The 14,274-nt window shown below is 40.7% G+C and overlaps 1 pseudogene across 1 annotated transcript; it reads left to right on the top strand.

Moving 5' to 3' along the window:
- The first annotated feature begins 12,788 nt into the window (after positions 1–12,788).
- On the top strand, positions 12,789–13,143 carry LOC101008653 (annotated as a pseudogene). Its single transcript, XR_651975.4, has one exon. The product of XR_651975.4 is annotated as a 60S ribosomal protein L37 pseudogene (transcript).
- Positions 13,144–14,274: the final 1,131 nt, after the last annotated feature.

Here is a 14,274-nt window from a genome sequence, read left to right as displayed (position 1 = left end):
AATGAAAATGCATTTTAGTGATACACAGAGATGCCATATACTATAGTGTTATGTTCAATAGGAAAACTTCAAATAGGACATGTTTAAAAAGGTAATTGATCCTTGCTTTACTTCCCAACATCTCATTTTCTTTTGGCTGCAGTAAGATAGAGGTGACTATATGGCTGCAGTTCATGGCATAAGGTCATTTAGGGTGCACACTGGCACATAGGCTGGAAAACAGGCACTGGACCCAGCTTTCAGGTGTGTGGTGCTGGGTGCGTTTCACCTTTGAAACTCAGGCTTCCATCTGTAAAGGGCGGCAATGGTGCCCACCTTTCAAGGCATTGCGAGGCTAGATGGTAACACAAAAAAGTTCCCACACTGGGACCTTGATGCAGCATAGCTGGCATTAACAACCGTGGGGACACCGGGCCACTCTTTTTCTACCAGTTGTTTTATGAATCCACCTATTAATTTTCATCCATCTTTTCATCATAGGTAAAGGTCAATCAGGTTTTTCAAAAAGACTCCCTGAATAACTTAAGTTCCTGTATTTCTAAGATACAGGGATTTCTACGAAACGAATTTGACATTTGGTCAATAAAGACTTAAACTCTTCTTAAATCTCTACAGTTTTAGGAGAGTATTTCATAAAATTACTGACTGATGACATTGAGACAAGAGCATCAATGGTCACCTTTCACATACAAATTAGGCAAGACAGGGTCAATGCTTACATTTTGTGGTTATATATGATACATCTTTTTTCAGTGAAGATAAAACTATGATTTGAAAGGTGTCTTATATTTAAAAAAGATTTTAAAATCTTTTTTAAAAAATCTTTTTTAAAAAAAACTGATCAAAGGAACTATTTCTACCTGCCTATGCTCTTTTTAAATGTCAAGTTTCAAAACCCATTTTTCATACACTAGGGTGAGTTTGAAATTTACCTGATTACAGGAATTGCTTGGGTTCAGGCAGATTCCCACTTTCACCTCTAGAGATTTAGATTCAGAAACACTGGGGTAGGCCCTGGAGAGCAGTACTCTTAATAAGCTCCTCAGTGCTTCTTACCATTAGGCAAATTAGGGAAACGGCATTGGGTCAAAGTGCTGCCTTTATCGACCATTAGAGGGAGTTCTTTAAATAACGAAGTTATTGCTCTAATTCAAAATGCGTTAAAGAATTTTCCAAAGAATACAAGCCATCTGGTTGGTGTTACAGCAGTGTTTTCATTAGAATGTACATTTAACATTTTAGTTTTATCAAAATTTTTTGAAATTAAGAATTAGAACCAGAACTCCTATCAGTATATATGTACGCCGGTGTGCATGCCAGGGTTAAAAACAGATTGTGTAAAAGTTCAAGCCCATTTTAGAAAGCCAACATTTTATATTATAATGTGCTGTTAATCAGGACTTTATTGAAATAAAAACATTGGCTCTTCCAACCCCCACTGCCAAATGCAGTTTTGTTTTGTTTTTGGTTTTTTTTCTTTTAATCCTTTCATGGTCGCACAGGAAAAAGCACTCTGAGAACTTGAAAAAGCCTCTCTCCATCGAAGAGGTGATCATAAAATTTGTTACTGAATTTTGACATTCAAAATACATTTTCCCCTCTTTTCCTCTTCACCAGATTTGCACTGACCTTTCCTGCATGTTCTCTGTGAAGGGCGTGCTGAGCACTTGGAATGTTCCTGAGAATTAAAGGCAAAACTCACAAGGCCTAGCAGCTGAGATTCTAGCTATAATGAGGGTCTACGCCACAGGACATGTGTTATTGAAATTGCTCTTACTTAGAGTAAAAGTCAGCTATCTGAGACAAGGGCAGCTCTGGCATAGCTGAGTCTTCTGGGGAAAGCCTGCACGTTCTCTGGCAAGCTCTGGGCTTGGTCCCCATGTGGTCATCTGGGGCCCAGCCTTCTTTCAGTGGCATGGCTCTGCCAGGCCTCCGTCAGGTCTCACCGAGAAGGAGAAAACCAAGGAGAATCTAAACTTCTCTCTTCTCTCCAGCCCCCTTCCCCCACAGCACCTGGGCCCAGCACGTGGGATACTTCCTGGGCTCAGGGCCTCAAATAGGCTCTGCCAAGAACCTGACCTGAGCCCTAACCCTGAAGCTGGCTCTGCCTGTGCTCCAGGGCATGGAATGGTGGTCTCCTCCCCATCCCACCTCCAAGAGGCCAGGCCAGGAAGGGGCTGGGAAGAAGAGGACCACCGAACCTTGAGAAACACGCCCAGCCTGGCTACTGTCTCCCAGGAACGTCCGAGAAGAAAGCAGCTTTTGGAGGGTCCTGGATGAAGATGCGCCCAAAGTAGGTAGGGTGATGGGTGGACTCTGGCAACAGAGAGCAGCAGCTGCTCTGTGAACATGTAAGCCTCACTCTCCTTTTCAGCTTTATGATGGTGGCTCAGTGGTTATAACGAGATTCGGAGAGTTGAGCTTAAAACTGACTTTTCTCTGGCCTAAAAGGATTTGCTCAGAGAAATCACCTGTGAGTGGCGGGTGTGTGTGATAGGCGTTCTTTCAGCTCCAACCTATAACCCTTTTGGTAAACACACAATTCCCTCTCCAGATTCTTACATGCTTCCTCAATTGTTTAGAATCAGGGTACCTGGCATGGCCATGGCAGCCAAGATAGTATCAAGCTTTACTTTCTCCAGCCCTACTATGAAAACAGCTAGTATTTTTTTGTTTTCCAAATATGAAACAACAGTATAATTTTAAATGAGCTTCTGTAAACTACACCCCCACCCCACCCTCACTCCCATTCCAACCTTCTCACTCTTCAGGGATTAGGTGCAGGGTAGTTTTAGTTGAACAAGAAACCAAACCCTTGAAAGACCGTTCACAGGAACACGGTATTCTTCTCACCCTCAAAAGCTTTAACCTGTGTTATTTTTGGCAGAAGTGGTACTTTCTGGTTATTTTTGGCAGAAGTGGTATCTGGCCTAAGTGGTATTTTCGCTCAGGGAAGATGGTTGTTTAAACATAAGTTTCTTTAACCTGGCTGTGTGCACAGTCAGAAAATCTCACTCTAGAAAATCTGCCTAGGAAAATAGCATTAGCGAGCACATTCTTTTATAATTCTTTGTGTTTCTATAGCCTCTATTGCCCAAAGATATTTTAAATTTTGTTCTTTCCAGTGACATATAAGTTTTCTTAGAACAGGTCCTGTGTGAAGAAATACTCGAATTTTAACTCAAATGCCGAGTTTATTTTTTTTTTTTTTAATGCCATGGGCCAGTTATCTAAATTTCTAAGATAAAAATGCTCACTACCTCATGTAGGCTTTGCGATGGGTTTTTGTTGTTGTTGAAATGATAAGTAGATCATGGTTAAATGTTCTCTCCTTTTACTATGAAAAGGTCCACACACTTAAATTCAGTGAATCATGAGCGTTGATTTTTTTCCCGTTTTTTTTTTTTTTTTTTTTTTTTTTTTTTTGTGGCAGTACCACTAAAGTGCATATATGTGCCAAAGTTCCCAAATAATTCAATTGCAATTGGAACCAATGGTATGTGTTGCCTGGTGATTTAGAGTTGTGTTTTTCAAGATTTTTACAATGTCTGTTACATATTTTAAATATTACCTTCCTCAACTTTAAATGACAGTTTTATAGTAAATACTAACAAATTGTGCTCGATGTTCTTTCTCATCTCCACACACCTCTCCTAACCCTTCACCAACTACTCAGCTCATTCCCCCGGTGGCAGACTAGTTCTCTCATACCTCTACCAATGTTTTAAATATAAATAAATAACATCAAATAGGTCTTGCACATCTTCATTCCCTTGTTACAATGCACGTTGGCAGCAGTAATCTTTTCCTTTAGATCAGCTTGTTTGAAATACGATGGCACTTAAAAGGGAAGGCCGACTGGAAGGACACCAATAAAAACACCAGCTCAGCTTAAAGCAATTTGATTTCAACCTGAAATGAATTACCTTGCAACACAAATAGATAATGGCAAACAGGATATGCTACTTATCAAGACTATTCCCTTCTGAGAGTCAGATCTCCAAGTTCCTTTGAAACTTGTTTCCATGTAAGAATAAAATAATATGATATCCCCAAACATTTAGGGGCAGACGAACTAATCAGAAGAGGGAAAAAACTCTGAGAATCCACTGTTCACTCATTGTTGATTTCTGAAGTGACAGCTCCAATTTGACCTTCCAAAGCCAAAAACAAAACAAAACCAAAACTCTACCAGTGCAGGCTGTTAACTGAAGCAGCCTTTCTAGAAGGGAGAACTACAGAATAGTTTCTCAGGAGGCTGTGTCTATGATGAGCTTTACAAACTAGAAATTTGTAACGACGTAGAAGGATGCCTTGGTTGTGTTTTCACACATAATGTGCAATGTTTAAATTAAATGATTTTTCTTTTTATGTGCAATGTCTAGAAGACAGTTATGTGATGGCCTTTTTTTTAGTAATTCTTATAAGTGATAATATATCTGAACCATTTTCATTTTGCACATTACTGGATTGATCATTATTGTGGATATCCCAAAAAGCATATACCTTCCTGGGAACCCTTTGAGAAAAAACAATTTCCCTACTGTTTCAAAATATTACGACTATGTTTATAGTCCTCTTTACTGCATTAAGACAGTTAATAACATTCTCTTTTTTGGTGCAAATTACTTTGTGTACATATTCTTGATGGAGTCTTGATAATTGCCCTTATAATGTAGGCACTAAGGGACTATTTGAGATATTAGCAAAGATTGTAGCAACATCAAGTTTATTGTCTTGGTGGGATGCAAGACAAAGAATAGTGATTAATAATCTCTACAAAGTTTGAAATCTACTAAGACTGTTGGTAAAAAGTGTAATTCAACTTGTAAAATATGTCACTTCATGCCACTAAAAATTAAATGCAAATTCCCCAAATTGGGTCTTAATCACATTAATATAGATCTTCTATGGCAACATTGTTTGGGAAGTTTTGTGCTTTATTTTATCTGAATCAGTCTGTGAACTGTATGGTGAACCAAAATATCCAAAAAATAGAGATAGTTAAATCAATTCTGTCAATTTTTTCAAAGACTGCTGAGGAAGCATGATCTAGTGGTTAAAACGGAGGCCTGGGAAAACTAGAATAAAACCAAAATTCTACCCTCAGCTGAATAATTATATTTTACTATGCTTTATTTACCCCATGTAGAAAAATGATAACATTGCTATCTGCCAGGGTGCTTGGGAGGAATGTGCTTCTAGAATCTTCAGAGCCTCACACCCAGTGCCATGCCCCTCTTGTCAGAGGCCTCTCCATATGGCACTGTGTGTACAAGCATTCAGCAACCTTCTTTACCTTGTCATAGTATCTGTAACAATTCGATTTTCTATAGACGTTCCCATGGGGTCTTCTGAAAGGTTTACCAGATTTTAAAGGTGGAGGGATGCATCATTTATCACTGACCTACCTAAGCTATCATAATCATTGTATTGGTATATAAAGGAAGGAAGAAATATGGTGCCCTATCATAATTTGAATTTCCATCTGTAGCTGGATTTTGTACAATTTAACACTTTGGAGCTTTCCGTTCCACTGTTAAATGATAAAGTTTACACATCTGTACCTAAGAATCTGAAATCTTATTAGGTAATTGCATAAATGAAGTGTTTTACACAAAGCATTAAAATTTGTATCAGAAAGAGCAGCTCACTTTCTTTCTCAATCAATACTGGCATATGTAAAACACTTTTAAAGCTCTCGTCGAAATAACAGACTAAAACGTTTTCCTGTCTTCCGGTTAGTCATTACCTAGATAGATATTTTTCTTTTAGATAAACAATCTACAGTGTGTTTACTAAAGCTTGCATTGATATTCCCCAATAGTGTTTGCTGCTGGAGTTTTATTCCAGCAGCTACACGAAATGAGTCCACGGTGCAGAGCAGGCAGGGCCCTCTGGAACCTGAGATTATTTGTTCTCTCACTGTTCTAAAGGTAATTAAGGAGCATTGCATGTTTCTCAATTAATGATTTCTCATTCAACAGGGGATCTTTGATGCTAATTTGTTTTAATCAGGGCAGAGGCTTCTCAAAAACTCTAAACAATTCAGTGAAGAGGAACTAGGAATTTTTAATCAAGTGGAAGAGATTTAAATGCTATGAGGGATGCATCCATCATGCGCCTTCGATTCCTGTTCATTTAACTGTGTTCTTTTGAGTTTTCTAAACCGATGCGAGAATTAAGAAATAGAGTATGTTGTATTCCATAGTACACTTTTTCCTTATATATTTGTGTGTAAATATAATGGACTTCAATTTCTCCCATTTAAAGCCTGCTTACATTCAACCTTTATTTCTCTCTGTATATAGAATATGTTTATACATACATCTTAATCCTCCTAATTGTTATATACACTAGGAAAAGTAGGAAACATGTATGTAAGAGTATACGTATATATATGTAGCAAAAGAATGCTGGAGGATACATTACAAATAAGCATTACATTTAAAACATTCTTTTTATCCCTTGGACAACTGTCACTGAGTGGCTGTTCATATTTTGAGCAGCTAAAATCAAACCCTACAATGTACACAAACATTCATAAGTTCTGCAGCCGTTGTGCCTTGAAGAGGCATTGCAGCCTGATTAGATCCTAGTTTGTGTGAAAAATGACTTTACCAGGTGACTTTGCCCTTACGAAAGTAAATACTCAAAGTGGTGAAATTAGAATAACTGCTTTTCTTTTCTAATGATCAGCTTTTGTCTCACTCTGATGTTTTCGAATCATAGCTACTTTACAGAATGCCAATCATGTGAAAATGATGTTTATTTTTTTACCTTCCTCTAACTGAATGTAGAAAAATCTCAACAAATGTTTGGGAGGCCTAACTAGTTACAAACTTAGTGGGTCGCTGTATTGAAATAAGTGGGGAAATGGCCTGCTTTTTTGTTTGTCTGTTTTTTGTTTTTGTTTTGAGTCAGAGTCTTGCTCTGTTGCCCAGGTTGGGGTGCAATGGTGCGGTCTCGGCTCACTGCAACCTCCACCTCCCAGGTTCAAGTGATTCTCCTGCCTCAGCCTACCCAGTAGCTGGGATTACAGGCACCTGCCACCACACCCAGCTAATTTTTTTTTTCTTAGTGGAGACAGTGAAACCATGTTGACCAGGCTGGTCTCGAACTCCTGACCTCAAATGATCTGCTTACCTCGGCCTCCCAAAGTGCTAGGATTATAGGCATGAGCCACCATGCCCAGCCTGTTTGTCTGTTTTTTAACCAGTAGCTCTCAAACTTTAGAGTACGTTAGAATCTTCTGAAGGTGTGCTAAAACAGATTGCTGGGGCCCACTCCCAGAGTTTCTCATTCAGTAGGTCTGGGGTTGGGCCAGAATGTTTATTTCCAACAAATTCTCAAGTAATGCTGGAACTCGAGGATCGCCATGTGAGAACTGTTAGAAACAAATCAAAAATAAGGCGGGCGTGGTTTGAATGCAGCACTGAGCAAAGAATCTGCCTTCCTCATATATTTCAGCCTATTTTCCACAGGGTCTCTGCCAGAAAGTAGGCAGTCCTCGTATGTCTCTGAAGTGGCCTCCAGGGTGAATTTCTGGGCAAGGGCTAAGTGGTGGAGTTGGGTAAGTGGGATGACATTATTGTCTGTATTTTAATTCATGGAGTGCTCCTTGGAGGGCTTTGCTGGAATAACAAACACCTGAAAACAAACTTTTAAATGGAAATAGTGTCGTGGTACACCTGTGCAAATGGGCAATGCTAGCACCAAACTGACTTGTGAAAAGCTAGACCAGGGAGACATTTCTCAGCCCTGCTGTTAATAGGAATGATCTGGTGTTCTGTTGGACATGAGTATTTTAAATAAGGCTGCAATTGATTCTTAACAGACAAGTTTGGGGAGCTCTATTTAAGGACGCAATCGGTTTTCCTTGGAACTATTCTTCACGGAGTTGCTAAATTGCTCATGGAGCTTCAGGGAGAAGGCCATTCACATCAAGCCTCTGTCTGGGGCACGTGCCCCCTTGCTGCCCACGCTGACCTCCTCTGCTGGGGCTTTCCCTGACGTGTGGCATAATTTCCTTGGTGGCTGTGAATTGGCCCAGTGTGCCTCTCAGTTGTATAATCTTCATGCACAGTGTGATACATTCAATTATGACTCGTTTTTGTTCTGTCAATGCTGGTTTATTTTTTTCTGACTCTCGTAAGGTAGTTTTACGAGAGTAAGAAGTGAGAAGGTCCTAATACTGGTTTCATTGATTATTTAATTGCATTTACATTTGCCCTTAAAATTCATTAGTGGACATAGAATTAATTAGTAGACATGCAATCAAGTCAAAAGATGACCCTGTAGTGAAACGCATCTTCTGAAAGTTCAAGTATTTGGTAGCACCTACTATGGGCTACACACCATGCCATGTTATTTAATCCTCCCACAACCAGTAAAAGAAGAATATTAGAGTCCCCATTATACTGAGGCTTAGAGCATTGACCTGTCTAAGCTCACATGGCTAGCAAGTGCAGACAGGGGAAAAATCCACCATGTGCTGCTTCCCCCAAACCTGCTGTGATTAACACACAACCTTCATACAGTGTCAGAAAAAATGATGTCAGAAACTCTGACCACCATTCCTTTATCATATTTTCCAATGACAGAAACCTTTTTAATCCAAGACATAGTCTCCCTTTTCTAATGGGCACCCTTCATTTTTCAAGTTGTCCTCGGTCTCCCATGTGAAGGTAAATGAGCTCTAGCTCTCTCCAGCTTCAGGAAGTCTTAGACTTTCAGTTGCCCGTGACCCACCATGTCCATGAGTCAGCCTGATGAATCACACAGTCATCACTGTGCGTGTTCCTGGGCTGGCTTCAGACCTAATCATGTCACATCATTGGGTCACAAAAGTGCTAGTGATCTAATCAAAAGTGACTTGCTATTACATCTTGATGCCATCATTTCGTCCGTATTCCACGTCGCTGGGATTTTCAGATCTCTAGGCTGTAGTTGCAATGCTTGTTTCAGTCCAGTGCAAAAAGTCATCAGCACAATAGTCCAATCTAGTGACACTTGTGCTTCGTTAGTACTTACCTTGGATAGTGTTAAGCACACCTCCCTTCTCTACTCCTTGGGCTTACTGAGCAGTGGACCGTGTCTTCTGCTGTCATTTACCCAGCTTTTCCCCGACTCTTAAGCTTTGGAGAAACAAAGCACCAGTTATCATGTGTCCTCTAGATAGTATATGTATCGGGTCAAGTCACAGTACAAGTTGTTATGAAAGGCATTAACATTCCTTCCTAGAAACTCTAGTGTTGCTATCATAAACACTATCTAAGCATGGAGGTCTTCTTTATACAGATTGCATACTAACAGGAATTCACACACAGCACTTTTCAGTTAAAGCATGCTTGTGGGACTAGGTAGGTTACTTTTTTTTTTTTTGTCCCAACCTTGGTTTCCTCATTTGTCTAACAAGGGCCTTTTTCAGGACATACTGACAGATTCTGTCTGAATTCTCAGCTGGTGATAATGCTATTGTGCTTACCTGCATTGCCATGGCTTTTATGAAATAGCTCTGAGAAGACTGTGAGGACCTGTCAGCTTCATTCAATTCCACAAGAAATACATGTTCTTAAAATGGCACACGAGTCATCCTAGGAATGTGATGTGCAAGGTCAAAAGGTTTCCTTCTGTAATATTTTTGGTCTCCTTTGGTTATGCTTGGGTTGGCATCCTAGCATATTGAAAGAACATGGGTATTAAAGACTCTTCTCAGAGATTTTATCTTTTCTCATACAGATCCTCTGCATCATACATACTTTAAATATTCTTTATCCACCAGCACCAAAATACTAAATTCTTATTTCTCAGTGAAGCTCAATTTGGGTAGCCAAAGGACTATATATTGTAACTTCATCATCTCAGCTTTGTGTTGAAACTTCGTTACCTCTAAAGGGATTTTATGAAACACATTCTTTCCACACAGAAGATAAAATGAGATGTGGAGGATTCATAAATTATTTGGGCATCAAACGATTCTGTATAAAAATTGCCAGTTAACAGAGACAGGAATGTTGATGCCCTGTAGAAACAGTCTTCTAAAAAGATTATTGGAAATATTTTGCGGTGGCCAACTTTCAGAAGAAATACCACAATTACTTTATGGTTATATTGAATAGGAACAACCATTTTTCCATCTGGGGCCAAAATAAAGGGTAATTCTCCATCAAGCATGTCCCTAACAGCCTAGAAACATGCAAATACTAAGTAACTAGCTGGTGTGTTTGTATGCAACATGCAGATAGATGTCTGACCTAGATACATTTCTAAAATTAATTTAATGGTGCTGTACTGGGTCTGGCTAATACTCTAACAAGTTTTTTTTTTTCTTTAATGATGAGCATAAACCCTGAGGGCATTGTGTTTGATAGAAGTGACAGCTCTGCAAGATGCAGGCTTCTCTAAGAGTGAGTATGCTGACTCAGAAAAAAGAAGGACAGAGTCGGATGGTCAGGGAGTTGTCAGACAAATTAGTAACCTCCTAGATTAAAAGTTATGTAGCTAATCAGTGGTACAGACATACTTTAACCATGTCCCAACAGAGGAGGTGACTTTTTAAAGGTGCATTCCTTAAAAGAAAAATCAGTATAGGACCTAGAATCTACATTGTGAAATGAGTCAGTGTCGTCCTCCTTAGATTATTCGACATAGCTTGAATTCTATTTCGCCTGAATAAGGGAGTTTGGTTTATTTCTTCTTCTTTTTTCCCCCCACCTCAGCCTCAGTAAGATCTATCATGTGCCTGAAACCACACAGGGCATTGAAATCTTTGTCTTTCAAATATGCTCTGAAATAAAATCGCAGATGTTTGTGTATTTCTAAGATATTGCATAATTAAGTCTGATATCAATGAGGGAATTGAAACAAGCAATTCAGCAAGAAAGATAGGTATTTTATGTCTGTTTGCCTGGAATTTGCTTTAAAGTAGCTTAAGTTACACTCAAGATTAATTAATCGTGTGGTTGATTGCTGTGATGCGTGGAGCTGAGGGACATCCCTCTGATTTGGAAGGTACGTGCAGGAGACCTGATATAACCAGCCTGAAATAAGTATCCCAAAAAGGACATGCCGGAGTATCTCTAAATGGAGGGGCTGAGGAAATGAGACTTACCTAGTTTAGTAGTTCAGTGTAAGCATCAAAGTCCTAACTATTATCGATAGCATCTGCCCAATTCAGGTATCATGGCACTTGAAGGGAATGTTGAGTTTGTGACATTTGAAGATGATTAAAGGATTCTTAAGATTCTGTTACAAACTCAAGAGTGAGTGCTCTAGGCACATCGCCATACAGTAACTCCTCAGGAAGATGCTTAGTGATACACTGCCATGCGCTGGGGTTCGGACAGCAATGTAAGGTTCCTCTTCGCTGGGAAGAATGGGTGGGTCTTTGGTATCCAGGAGGCTGCATCTGAACTCCAGTTTTCTGTGCCTTGTCCCTGTTTTGTTGGTTCCTTCTGAGGACCTTATGTTTGTTTCATCACTTAGGGTACATTGAGCTACAAATAACAGACAATTTGAGTAGTAGTGGAATGAGCCATAAGGAATTTATAGCTCACTTAACAAGACAGTATGGCAGTGGGCAGTCCTGAGATTGTTTTGATGTTTCAAAGGTGTTTCCCTGCTCTGCTTCTCACCCTCAGTGGATTGACTTTTATCCACCAATGTGTCCATCTCAGTCACAAGATGGCCACCATGGCTCCGGGCCTTACCTCCTCACATGACTGTGCAAAGCAAGAAGGCAGGGAAGGGGCGATCTTGCTTTCTCTTTAAAACCCTTTTGTGTTTCATCAGGAAGGGAAATCTTCAGAAGCCCACCTGCCCTTCAGCATATCCTCTCTCAGCTTTCATGAGCTGAGACTGAGCCACATGCTTACCCTAGACCAGTGAATCTTCTGGCAAGGGGGAATGGGATCAGTCTAGACCCTCTCTATTCAAAGTATGATCCAAAGGAGTTGTTTCCTGGGCTGAGCACACTGCAACTTGGGAAAATCAAGATTATGTTAGCAAGATAAGTGGAAATGGCTTTAGGGTGGGCAACCCATCAGTGTCTGTGCAGTCTTAAAATTCCTCATCACTTAGACTGGGAATGTCACCTGTTTTGGCGACCACTACTTTTCTCTCCAAAATGTTCTGCAAAATACTGGCTGTTTATATTACTGCTAACCCAGGGAATGGTTGTGGTGCACTTGGGTGACCCTGCAGCTATGTCCCCTGTCTACTGGCACTTTGACCATTTTAGTATTCTCTGGGTGCCGAGACAAAGGGCACATGTGTCTTCCACTCCCTTTGGCAGGAAGCATGACTTTCTGAATAGAGTCTAAGCTGAAACTGGCCCCTCACTATGACAGATGGAATATTAGGACAAATATTCATGTCCTAATCCCAGGAACCTGTGGATGTTAGCAGATATGGCAAAACAGACTTTGTAAATGTGATTAAGGTAAGGATATGAGGATGGGAAGGTTACCCTGGGTTATCCACTTGGGCCCTAAATGTGATCACAAGTGTCTTTGTGAGTGAAGCAGAGGAAGATTTCACTGACTACAGAGGAGGAGAAGGCAATGCGACAACAGAGGCAAAGACTGGAGTGAGGACACTATCAGCCAAGAAATGTCATCAGCCACCAGAGAGGCTACAGGATGGATTCTCCTCTGGAGTTTCTAGAAGGAACCAGAATCAGTTTTCCTCTGGAGTTTCTAGAAGGAACAAGACCTGCCAGTAATTTAATTTTAGCCATGTGCCACTCATTTTGGACCTCTGGCCTCCAGAGCTATGAAAGAACACATCTCGGCAGAAGCCATATGACGAAGGGAACGTCATCGTTTGGAAAGTGTCGCAATAAGACGCACACATTGTGCCGCCGCTGTGGCTCTAAGGCCTACCACCTTCAGAAGTCGACCTGTGGCAAATGTGGCTACCCTGCCAAGCGCAAGAGAAAGTATAACTGGAGTGCCAAGGCTAAAAGAGGAAATACCACCGGAACTGGTCGAATGAGGCACCTAAAAATTGTATACCGCAGATTCAGGCATGGATTCCGTGAAGGAACAACACCTAAACCCAAGAGGGCAGCTGTTGCAGCATCTAGTTCATCTTAAGAATGTCAGCGATTAGTCATGCAATAAATGTTCTGGTTTTAAAAAATAAAAAAATAAATAAAAATTAAAAAAAGAACACATCTCTATTGTTTTAAGCCACTAGGTTTGTGATAATTTGTTACAGCAGCCACCAAGAAGTGAACATGCCCATGTTGCAGCCCTCGACATTCCCTGTTTGACAACTTTAAACCCAGCAATGTTATTTTTAATTATTTCAGTATAAATACAAATGACATTATAGATCTTTTTTTTTTTTTTTTTTTTTTTTTTTTGACAAGACATTCAAAACCTGTTAGAATACAGTCCCAGTTGGGTTAGGATAAGATTTAGACTCCAGGAAGCTCACAGAGGCAGTTATCCTGTGCCATCTTACTTGCAGGTCATTGGTTACCATCATTACCTTGCCCACCTGCAAGACATGGTAACAGGAGGGTGGGCCTGAGATTCGCACCCCTCCTCCCTCACACACACACAGCTTCACTTCAGCTGCTCATAGAATAGAAAGGAAGGAGCACAATTAGTCAACCAACTTTACAGATGCTTTTCTGATTCCTTTCTACAGTGATTTGAGTAAATTGTACTTTGCTCCACCAAAACCATTTGACAGGACAATAAAGACAGAGAAAGGTCAAGGCGCCAGCACTGAGGAGACTAAACGTGCTGCCGGAGTGAATAAAGGGCGGCCATTAGCAACCTTGAAGGGATGCGAGCTGACTCGGGAAAAGACTCAGAGGGGACGGGAAGGTCTCATGCACAGCCATGGCCATAGGCAAAGGCCACAGCTCAGGCCAGCCCGGGGGAGGCCATAATTCTGCAGACGGGAAGGCCTGACCTCCAAGAAGGAGAAGAAGCCATTCCTGGCGTTGGCACGTTTGTGCTGATGGAGGCTTTTAAAGAAGCTCTTTGGACTGTTCATCTCAGGCCATTTGGATAGAGATGGATGAGGGTCTGAACTGAGGGAGACTAATGTGAAGAATAATTGTTTTCACTGCTGGGAAGGAGGGGGAAGAAGCTGTCACAATCTTGCAAGCACAGCTTCTTCTCAGAAATGTGCTCACAGACCTGCCGTCTGCTCCTAAGCTCATGTTCTTCTAAATGGTGCTCATTGCAACACAGCCACCTTTGTGGCTCTTTCCACTGCTGGTGGGCCACCATGCTGCAGAGCCATCTTTTCCAC

This window comes from Papio anubis, chromosome 11 (assembly GCF_008728515.1).
Source record: "Papio anubis isolate 15944 chromosome 11, Panubis1.0, whole genome shotgun sequence".
NCBI lineage: Eukaryota > Metazoa > Chordata > Mammalia > Primates > Cercopithecidae > Papio > Papio anubis.
Note: the sequence above shows the minus strand (reverse complement) of the source record. Positions and strands in the feature narration are given on the sequence as shown.